Here is an 11,356-nt window from a genome sequence, read left to right on the forward strand (position 1 = left end):
ATGCCAGGGTGGGGGGAGGGAGGGGGGTTGATCCACACAGCTCGCCCTGAATTCCCAGTTTGAAAAGCCCCTCATCTTCTCTGAAAATTGGCAGAATAATCTCTGGGCTGTGACCTGGGGGAGCAGCAAGCAGAGATGTGGGCAGCATTGGGGGGGGGCTCACAGAAATCTATTAGTGTTCTCTCTCTGATTTCCATTTCTCTTGTCTCATTCTCCCTCCTCCCTCCCTTGATTCCCTCCCTGCCCGCAGTAGAAAGGGATCAGCTTTAGATGAAAAATTGCTTGAGGTCTATTCAGAAGGAGGCAAAGGAAGAGTCAGCCCCAGGGGCAGCCCGGGCCTGATTGAAAAATAAGTTAATTTCAGTTTGAATCGATGGGCCTCAGGCACTGAAATATCACGGGAAATTAAAGCAGCTGGTCCCCAGGGAACAGCGCCATTGACCTGCGCTAATTAATGCCATGGAGTTACCATGCGCCTCTCTGAGAGGCAGCCCCTCCCTCCCCCAGGACACCCCAAACACCTCCTCATTTAACTAATTAGACTCACGGAAAATTGGGTGTTAATTTGTTTAGGATTTTTTTCTCCCCCTCTTTCCCGGGAAATACATGGCGGAATGGAAATGAATGGCGGGGTCTCGCTGGCAGATGGATGCTCGGGGTCACTCCGCAATCTTCTCCAACTTGATTGCTTGATTAGGTCGTTAGCACATTAAAAAAAAAAAATCACTTGCCGTCTGGCGCTGGCCTGATGAGTGGGATGAGGCGGGAATCGCCTGGGTAATTTATCTTTTTATACTGCAAAGAATTTGATTTCAATCTGCAGATATATGGAGGCGCCTTTGACACCTGTTTAACATTACAGAGCTGACAGCTTAACCCTCTGATGCCTCCACTGCCAACAGCTGTGGAGGAGCCATGCTCATTGCACCAGGGACAAGTGCCAGCTGGGCCGGAGGCTGGGAGGTGGATTTCCTGGGGGCTGGGGTGGGGAGAGGGTAAGTCTGCAGTGAACTCCAGACTCCTGCCTTGGCAGGCAGGGACTACTCAGAGGTAGAGTGCTGCCTCTTGCATGGTGGCAATAGTGCTCCCACCCAGGTATGAAGCACTGCTGCCAGGGGTGCCTGATGCCTCCTGAGTCGGAGGGGGGAGGGGGAAGGCACAATTTGTGGGTGGACCTGGGGGTGGTCCAAAAGCCCCATATCCACTCCTATACTTCTATGCTGCGGCTTAGTGCCTCCCCACATGCTGCCAACCTGTGCAACAAAAAAATTGCCCCATCCTGAAGCGATGCTGAGTCGGAGGCCAATCTCGGGAGGCACGTGCCCCCCCATTCTCCTCCTACCAGTCTCCTGTGTTGTCTTCGCTGGAGACAGGTTCAGTTACTGGTGCAGGAGAAATTCAGTGTTTGTGCACCAGCAGTGGACATCGTGCACCAGCAATGGACAAGCCTGGGTGCAGCAGGTTATAAGGGAGATGATATGGGCCAGGTTCTCCCAGCTGGGGACTTTGCATTGGGAAATGAAAAGCAGCAGCAGCTGCCAGGACAAACTATCCTACTCCCATCCTCTCTCAGCAGGAGTGCTACTGAGAATAAAGCAGAAGAGCCAGCTGTGCAAGGAGCTCCCAGCTAGTCCCACCCAGCCTCTACCAGCAGGGTATGGAAGAACACAGCTGTAGCAGTCCTACCCACTCCCAGCAGGGGGTGCACTAGTTCTGGGCTACTCTAACCCAGCCTCCCCAGTGGCAGGTGCTTCATGGAATCACAGGCTGCTTTGTGCAGGATTCGTGTGCAGACTGTCAGAACACTTACAAACTCTTTGCCTTTCCATTCTGATGATTCTATTTCTGGATTGTTAATGGCTCTTAATCCAGAGCCCTTGGCAAGAACCATCCAGAGGCCTTGGCTCCCTTTTGCCTGGAGGGCTCTTTTTGTGCCTGTTAGAACAGAGGGGAATCTTTGCCTGGGCACTAGCATGTTCTTGTTCTCTGGTAAGCTTTTGCCTTTCACTCCTGGGATACTAGCTCCTCTTTCCTTAGTGCAAGGAAGCAAGGCAGGAGGTGACTGAGAGTGCTCAGACTGAGGTGGCAATGCCTGTTCTGGTTCTTTCTAACCTGCCAGGTGTGAATATCACTATGCTCCAGCACCTCTGACTCATGATATGGTTACTATCAAAAGGCAACACTTTCCTCCACTCTCCCCATCTCCTTATGCCAGGTCCAAGCAAGGTGGCTTTCCATTTACACTTTGGATAAACTGATACAGTTGCCTTTCTGTCTGCAGATATTGCCTGTCCTCCCATGGAAATACCTTAAATGATGCAAAATCTGAGGGAAGCTGACTGCAAATCTCCCTTTGTGACTGGCAATTTAAATAACATCCTTGTATTTATCTAAACAATTTCGAGGATGCGCAGCTCTGCAGTAAATGAGTGCCAAGATTACCCTGGCATTTGTCAACAATTACCAGGCACTAGGATCGGAGCTGGCCAGAGATGTTCTCTTCTGAGAGATGCAGCAAGTAGTCGATTAACTGTGACTTTTAAAGGGGTCTTACTATCCATGACCCCTTCTCTCTCGTACACAGACTCTTCATCACTCTTGTTTTTATCATTTTTTTTCTTCCTCCCTCAATGCCTAATTCCTTCCCGTTTTTTTTTTACTGCTCCCCACTCATTCCTCTCACATCCATACCAATGCTTGTGAACCTGCCTTGTGTGCATCCATTTAAACCTTCTGTCACACGCCTTTACTCACTTGCACACCTTTCATACCGTTCCTTAGTAGCCCAGTGAGGTAACTGCAGTCTGTGACATCCACTAGGTGGCTCCATGCATTGGAACTCAACCTGCTGACTCCAAGCATCCCCCTTTTCACAGCAGACGAGAGGAAGCCAATGCAGAAACAGCAGCAGCAAATTCTGCCAGCTGGCAAACCAATATTGACTGGGGCTGGTGGAAAATGTTGTGCGAGAACAGTCTTCTGTTGGAAAACAACTGATTCAGTGAAACTGATATTCTGCAGGAATTAAATGTGTTTTATGGATAATTATCAAAGTACTTTGTTTTGAATGTATTGTTTCAATGTTATCACTTGTTATCATTGAAAATTATGAAATTAAAGCTCTTTGAAAAGGTCAGTTTGACATTTCTAAAATGAAAGCCCGTTAGCCATACCGGCAGGTAGACTGTGCAACTTCAGTGGTATCTTTATTGCATTATGCAAATCCTCATTACTCACTTCAGTCTTCTCCAGCACCTACTGCTGGATAATATTTCTGATTTTGCCAAGACATGTTTCCTGTGCCTAAAGGACCAGCAGGAATTCTTTCCTGAAATAATTTTAGCTTTGGGGCATAGAAACATAGGACTGGAAGGGGTCTTCTGGGCCATCAAGTCCAGTCCCCTGCGTGCTCAGGCAACCATTCACCAAAGTGTTTTCCAAAATTGTCACTTTAAACCCTCACACACAACTACATAACATGCTATAGGTTAAAGCAGGGGAAACATAGGCAATGCCTGTGCCCAGCCACTGCCATGAAACAGCAGTTAGCTATTATGTGTTCAGAGGATCCTAGGAAGAGGATGATACCCCACACTACAGAAAGCAAGAACCTCATGGCAATGCCAATCTGACCTAGGGGGAAAATCCTTCCTTAGCTCAGATTTGGTGATTGGTATAACCCTGAGTAGAAGAGAAGGATCCTCTAGCTACGAACCTCTGAGTTTGCTACATACCAGCAGAAGCATCAATACATCCCAGTCAAGCCTCTGGAAGTCTTTGGTCTAGGGAATTTGTTTTATAGACAACTGTGTAGGAAATTTCATTTCCTCACATTGAGTGAAATATTTCCCAAACACTGTCCTTTATGTTTGACTATTCAGCTAGTAGCACAGCTTTCAGCATCAGTAGTATTTCTTCTGATCTTTCCTCTTTGGATAGGTGCTGATCTGACACACACTCACAGGGAAAAGGAGACTAAAGAATTTAATTATTTTTTTTAATTTATATATATGCACCTACATGTGATGCTGATGGCTGCCTTAATAATCCAGCCAGTTAGTTTCTATTTACTGAAGAATGTCTGATGTTTTTGTGCAAAGCTCTCATAATTTTGGGGGCTTCTTTTGGATCCGTACATCTTGAGAGAGAGCTTCTCAAGGCAGAAGTTCACTATGAACACTTCAGATCCCACTTATTGTCACCCAACTGTCTGTGTGCGCACCTCTGCAGTGAGCTAAAATAAGGAGACTGCCTCAAGAAACTCACAATTGAAAACTGACCTCAACATGCAGCTTATGGGGGATGGCTTTTAGTTATTGTTGTTCATACCTTTTGGGCAGATCACCTTGCAAAAGTTTCTTGGAAGACATTTGTATTAAGGAAGGATCTGATTGAAAAGGGAGAGATTATTTACCACGCACAAGTAGGGGGCACAGGGTTTGAGGAAACAGGGTGCAAAAAGGAGGGGGGTTGGAATTACAAGGGAATCTGTAGTTTAGGACAGACTGGAAATGGGAAAAGGAGAGAGGAATGAGTGAACAGAGATGTAAATGGGTAGAACTGTGCAGAACCATGAGAGCGTATGGGATTCAGAAGCAACCAAGGAAGGGCTCTGCATAAGGGAACCGCATGTTCAGGACATGCCTCCAGACCCAATCTCCAGAATTACAGAGGCTTTAGAAGAAGACTGAAGGGAAAAGTGTTGGCCTGAGATGTATGGTCTAAATTAGCAGAAACCACAGCTCCTCAAGGCACACCAACCTCTTGCCTGTGAGCACTACTGCACGGTACTACTACCTAATATCTGCCTAATGCATCTTTCCAGATGGAAGAGACCTTGTCACTTTTGGGCTGCCCTTTCACGGCAGGGTTACACCAACTCCCTCCTCAGCTCCATCACTCTGAATAGTTACATCTTTACTAACATCTTACTACTAGTAGGCTAGTTGCTGCGTGACAATTACTTTTGCTTGATCGGTAGGTTATTATGCTGTGAATGCCACTCCCAGTATTCTAGTCTGAAAATGGATGGAGAAGATTGTACATATTATATGGATGGACAGAAATTGAGAGACAGAATTCATGGATACCAGGAAGCCTTGCACTACTTACTCACATGTTCACTTGGGCATAGCCAGAACTACATACATCTCTGGATCCAGACACATATGCTCAGCTGTGGGCAAATGGCTGAGAGAGAAGATTTCCAAAAGTCTACTATTTCCCAACCCTGTCTATGTCTATGGTCAGCTACTGTTTCTTTCACCAGAGCCTCATACTGCTGCTTTTGGCTATCGCTACTGATATTCTTCTGGAACATCTAACAGCACCAGACAACCCTCTATGTCATTTATATATTACCTCATTAGGAGCCAGGGTACTACAGATATCTGGGTTTTGAGATTGTCCCACAAATGCCTTCTCCAGGCCCCTTCCTGAGATGGAGAATGTAGAGACAGGGCAGTAACTGGTGAGATCATTGACATCATATGCAAATGTCTGGAAAAAGCCCGATGACTGTACACTTAAGGACTACTAAAAGCTTGTCCCCCCTCAGCAAGGCATAATTGGGTTTCTGGAACTGTAAATTCTATGTAGGTGGGTTGAGAGGCCACAAGAAAAGCACAAGTATGGCCAATCTGGCAGATCACTCCTAGTACAGTACTGATGGAACAACAGAACAGTGATTGCAGAATATCTGGGTGTGTCCTCCAGTATGAGAGCCATCGAAAGAACAGGCAGAGAGGATCTGCTCCCAGATAAGGAGATTTTCTGTTGTCAAATGTAGAGATCTGAGGTTTTCAATCTTAAGTACTCTCCCCAGGTATGAGAGAGTTGTCTTGTTTCTGTGCATGCTTTGCTAGGATTCAGTACATTTGGAAACCTGCCATCAACATGTAACAGGCAAATATTGAGAGGTCACCTTACAATCTTTGACAGAGTTGGGTGAGAACACCAACTGAATCGCTGTTACTGTTTTAGAGAGCAGAACTCCACCGGTTCTCTGAACCTGCTCCTGACCCCTGATAAGGATAGAAGCCTTATACTGACACCGTGAATCTAGAGTAGATAGCACAACCTTTAAGTCACAGAAATATCTAGAGCAGTGGTTCCCAACCTCTTTAGACTCAAAGCACCCTGTGGAAAATGCCAGCTCTTACATTTCATTCATTTCTTAACCACAGAAAAATACTAGAGCAATTTTTCTGTTGCAAAGAACTCAGAAAGCCCACAGCAGGTCAGAATGTTTTTGACACTATAGATTCCTACTTGAAAACTTTGGGTTTATCCTGTGAATCATGAAGGTGTTTGCACATGTAACAGCACTAGTATTGCATGGCACTCTGTGGGACCCTTAAAAGGATATCATGGCATCCCTGTGTGTTGCAGCACCCTGGTTGAGAATCACTAATCTAGAGCCACAATATTGCCCCTTGTAACAACCCACACAAATATGTGTATCCAGAAGGCCTCATCATTAGATCTGCAAAACCCTGGGAAATGTGGGTGTTTATTTCACCATGTAAAGGGGACTACCATTGTTCCAGGATACCCTGGTACCACACACTATATCCCTGGTTAATACAAGGCTAGACAAGGTTATTTTTGCCTGTTTCCTTCTATGCATTCCAGCTGATAACTAGTTCTTATTACTATTAATGATGCATACCAGTAAATTGTTTCAGAAGAATTCTCTCATTTTGCAAAGGGAGATGAGACAGAATGTGCCCTGGTTATTTGCATTAATCATATTGGTTTGTTTATTCTATGAACTCCTGAACCACTGCTTGCAAACGAGAGATTTCCTTGATGTTACTCATGTGGTCGGGAATTAGAATGAGTAAAGGGATATTTTAAAGACTTGTTTCTAACAGCATCCATGCATAAACCAAATATAATGGAAGGTTTTACATGGGGCTGGGAATGTGACCTTGAAGTGCATCTTCCTTCCAAACCAGAGAAGATGCCTTTTTAATTAGTTTCATGCTGCATTTCCAAGCATTTTCCATTCCTGGATCTTCAGCCTGGAAGATGAATAATTTTTACTTGTGATCACCAGATTTCATTCAGCATTTTTGATACCATGTTTCAGCAAAGACCTTTCAAGCAATACACCTGGTTGAGCAAAGGATGCTAGCCTAACAAACACATACATCCACTAGGGGGCCACAAGCAATTGTGTACACACAGACGCACACAATGCAGCTACCTGTGTATTTGAAAGCCCCAAATTACAAAAAGGAGATACTGGGCACATCTACATGAGACACTTACTGCACGGTAGCCTAAGAAAAGTAGTGTGCTGGTCAAAACCCATGCTATTAAGCTACTACACAGTGTTATTAGGCTACTGCGCAATAACCATCCCCAAAAAAACGTGCGCTGGCTCTACTGCTCAGTAAATATAGGTAGTGCACATTCAGTTACCACTTCATTGAGGAAGTATTAAACTAAATGCGCAGTAATTGTGGTGCATTAATGATTGCGTAGATGTGCCCACTGCCATCAAGAGGTCCCTGCAGTCCACCTCATCAGAAATTCATAGCCAGTCTTCCCTGTTCCTGCAAGCATGCCAAGATTCAGACATTTTACCAGTTTTCTTCACTGATTGATAATATTGGTTTTAAATGTTATGTTTTATGTTGGACTGAATAAAAGCCCCTAAGAAGAAAGGGCCTCTGATTCTCCTCAATTAAGCAAGCAAGAAGGAATAACATACTGCACCTGACAGCCAAGAAGACATGGCCACAGAGCTAGTGAGCTTTGCTGGATGGATTTCTTCCTTGCTGCTCTGTCTAGGTTGAGTATGTGCTCCCCTACCATGTGCATGCTGAGAATTCCCTGATCCACCTCTGCTCCCAACATCTTCCTGTCTAATCTGGTACCTTTCATTTCTGAGGTGTCCCACAACCACCTTAATCTAAACACAGCCTAAACAGAATTTCTGACAGCTCATCATAAACTCTCTCCTGGCTTCACACTCTGTCAACATAGAGAATGACCAGTTACCCAGACTGTCAACCTCCAATTTGATGCTCCATTTTATACCATTTCTAAGACTGCTGGCTGCCTCTCAATTCCAGCTACTAAGACATGTACTGATACATCAAACATCCCTCTTCTTGACTACTGCAACCTCCTCCTTTCATTGTTCCAGCTCAGCCCCCTCCATTCTGCAAAATGCTGCTCTAAAAATAATCCTCTCCTGCAGCTTTGAACTCATCATTTGCCTGTTCAAATGCCTTCACTACAGTCCTCTTGCCTGGGTTATCAAATTAGGCATTCTTGTCCTCATATTGTGGGTCCTGGAGCAACTCAGGTCTTGCTTCCTCCTATTCCCCACTCCTCATACATAGACATCTTCCTTTGTAGTCTTCCCCTTACATTCTCCTCCACTCTTGTCTTTGCCTTTTGTTCTTCAGCAGTGTTTCTTATCTTGTGCACCAGTCAATCTGCTTCCCTCCCCTCATTCAAAACCCTCCTTAAAACACTTCTTCCACAAGGGCTTTCAATTCACTAATCCACTAAAATGAGAGTCATCAAAATAACTCAGCTGCAGGGATATTGATCCCTCTACCTCTATATCAAATGTGTCCAGCTGCCTTGTCTGGGTCTGATTTATATGGTAAATCCCTTAGGACAGGGGCTGTGTCTTCCTCTTTGCACATGACCAAGCACACTGTTGGTGCTTGATAAATCAATAAATAATCATAATAATAGGGCAAGTCCTGGGCTGATCTTGATACCCTTTACATTTTCCTGATTGCTGGCCAGGGATACTTGGCTTTTAGACAGGTACTGGGACTTTTAAATGCCCAGGGAGGGATAAGATCTGACCTAACTTTGAAACTTCCAGTCTCCAGACTGCTGGAGGAGGTTGCAGCATTTTTATAAACCAGGAAACTCTTTACTGCTATCCATTCAAATGTAATGTCAAAATTATTGGCACTATTTATGGTGACATCACTTTCTATGGCAGGTGTAAAAGGGATATGAAGTTAAATGAGTGTAGTAAAGGTGGCACATGGCCTGCATGGCTGATCATGGGACTCATGACTCACATCATCCTTGTTGCTTTCCTTAAGCCATCATGAAAGATCCTCAAGCTGACTCTAGGATACTGACACTGACATTGCACTGAAGGGCAAGAGCCTTCCCTTCTGGCTCTGGAATTTGTTGGAACTGCACGTCCCTCACCTGTATCCACATATCTTGAGAAATATCTACCAGCACTGCATCAAACAATGATCTGCCCCTTTGCTTCAGAGGCTGCCACTTCCTGTTAGTAATCTGATCAACTACAGTCCCACCTGAAGGCTCTTCCTTCAGAGGAACATTACTAATAGTTGTTGCACGCTAACTAATAGTCCCCCCGCCCCCCATCTTGCTACAACCTTTTTAATCCCTTCCAGGTATGTTTTAGACTGGCATGCAGACAGAGCGGGCTACACTGATGGATTGTGGATGTGCTAATAAACTATTAAGAGCACCAGATATGCTGCTACTGTTAGCTCTGGTAGCATCCTTCTCTCTGATCACCTGGTGTTACCAATCCATCTCTGGGAGCCTCACAGTGGTAGATGGAGTCATGCTAAGATGGCTTTTCTCTTTCTTCTTGGATAGACCCTAGACGGGAGTGATAGATAGGTGACAGAACACACTCTCACCAATGACACCCCACCATGGTCAGTCTTGGTCATTTTGTATGGGAGGTTGCTGGAGAGACTGAGAAACAATTCCATCAGCATGCCAGTGATATCTAGCTCTTCTTCTCAGGAAGCATGGACAGGCTGTTGCTGAATGGTGCAGTGTCTAAAATAATTAGAAACCAGAATAGAAAATGTCTGGTTCAAGATCAAACCCAGAAAAATGTATGTGAGGCTGGTACGGTGTGGGGAGCAGTTCCTCTAGGTAGTAGGGCCACCCAAACATTAAAGTGACTCCTTGCTGCTAATGGATATTAAAATAAGAGATGTAGTTGGTGGTATTTATGACTGCACTGAGCCAGAAGACAGTACCCTTAACTGTTGAAGCACAGTGATCCATGCATCGGTTATCTCTCAGCTGATTTAGATCAACGCACCTGATTAGTACAAGCTTGCAGGAAAAGCATATCACACCAAAACCTTACCCTCTGTGCTGGCTACCCATCTAGTCCCAGATCTTCACCTAGTTCTTGACCATTTTCTTGAAACCACTATCCAAGACACCATAGCAAAGCACTGTGTTCACCTGGAAGGCTGAGCAGAATAGAGCCTAATTTCAAAATTATGGGAGGAAAAGCTTTCTCTTTGCAGAGTCCTCTGCTGTGCAAGTCCCTAACGCTGGAGATTAGGATAAGCAAGACTGTTGCCACTTCTAAGCCTTCATCATTGTGTTGTTTTCCCAGCATCCCAAGCAAGGGGACCACTGTAATCAAATAAGTGAGAAACAGCCCTGTCCTGAAGGGCTCAGACACAACACAAATGAGTTAAAAACAAAGGGGACTTGGAGGGTAATCCAGGATTCACCTTGACAAGTGAATACAAGTTACTACACAACCTGAGGAAGGATATTTTTCCTACCAAATGATACTGACTGGGACAAAGTACTTAATAAGAGCAATAATTTGAAGATTATCTACCACATAAAGGCCAGTTTCTGCTCCAGACCTTGATTAAAGTTCCTGCTGATATCAGTGGGCATTTCACCACACCTGGGATGTGGATCTGGAGTCCTGGAATTTTGCTTGGGTACATAAATTATAGCCAGAAGTGGGATTCAGCCCCCACAAATGAACAAGTTTAATGGCTCTGTCCAGACACAGAGACACAGCCAGCTTCAAGCACCCTGCAGTCTATTCTTTTCTGGTCACAGCATTATGGGTAACTCAGTGATCCTGACAACATTAAGAGAGAGGGTCCTGCCTAGAAATCTCTGCCCTGAGGACTGGGCAGAGACTAGGGCACATCTAGGAAATTCTCCTACTGATTGCTGGTGAATTGACTGGAATTTTTGTAGCCTATGCAGGATAATCAACCCTTTCAGTGTAACCCACTGCTTTGGACTGCATCCTCCCTTCCATCCCTTAAGTGAGGCTCTGGAGAGCTCCTCTTCCCTTCATCCTACTTCCTCTCTTGAAGTCTCTAACTCACTGGACATAAATATTGAGTGGAGCAGAAGAGGGGGAGCTGATTAGCAGCTTTAGTTCCTGAAAATCTCATTTTGATTATTTATGGACTAAGGGGTGGCTGCCATGTTGATATGCTCATAGAATCATAGAAGTCGGGTCGGAAGGGACCTTGTAGAACTTCAAGCCTGACCCCCTGCCTGGGCAGGAGAAAAACTGGGCTCAAATGATCCCAGCTAGGTAGGC

The 11,356-nt window shown here is 45.0% G+C and overlaps 1 protein-coding gene across 1 annotated transcript in view; it reads right to left on the reverse strand.

The window, feature by feature from the left end:
* The window catches only part of VSX2 (visual system homeobox 2), a 46,594-nt gene that overhangs the window by 5,112 nt on the left and 30,126 nt on the right, over nucleotides 1-11,356 (reverse strand). The gene's annotated exons all lie outside the window — the stretch shown is intronic.

Source organism: Gavialis gangeticus, unplaced genomic scaffold, assembly GCF_001723915.1.
Source record: "Gavialis gangeticus isolate Ggan-Ray unplaced genomic scaffold, GavGan_comp1, whole genome shotgun sequence".
NCBI lineage: Eukaryota > Metazoa > Chordata > Crocodylia > Gavialidae > Gavialis > Gavialis gangeticus.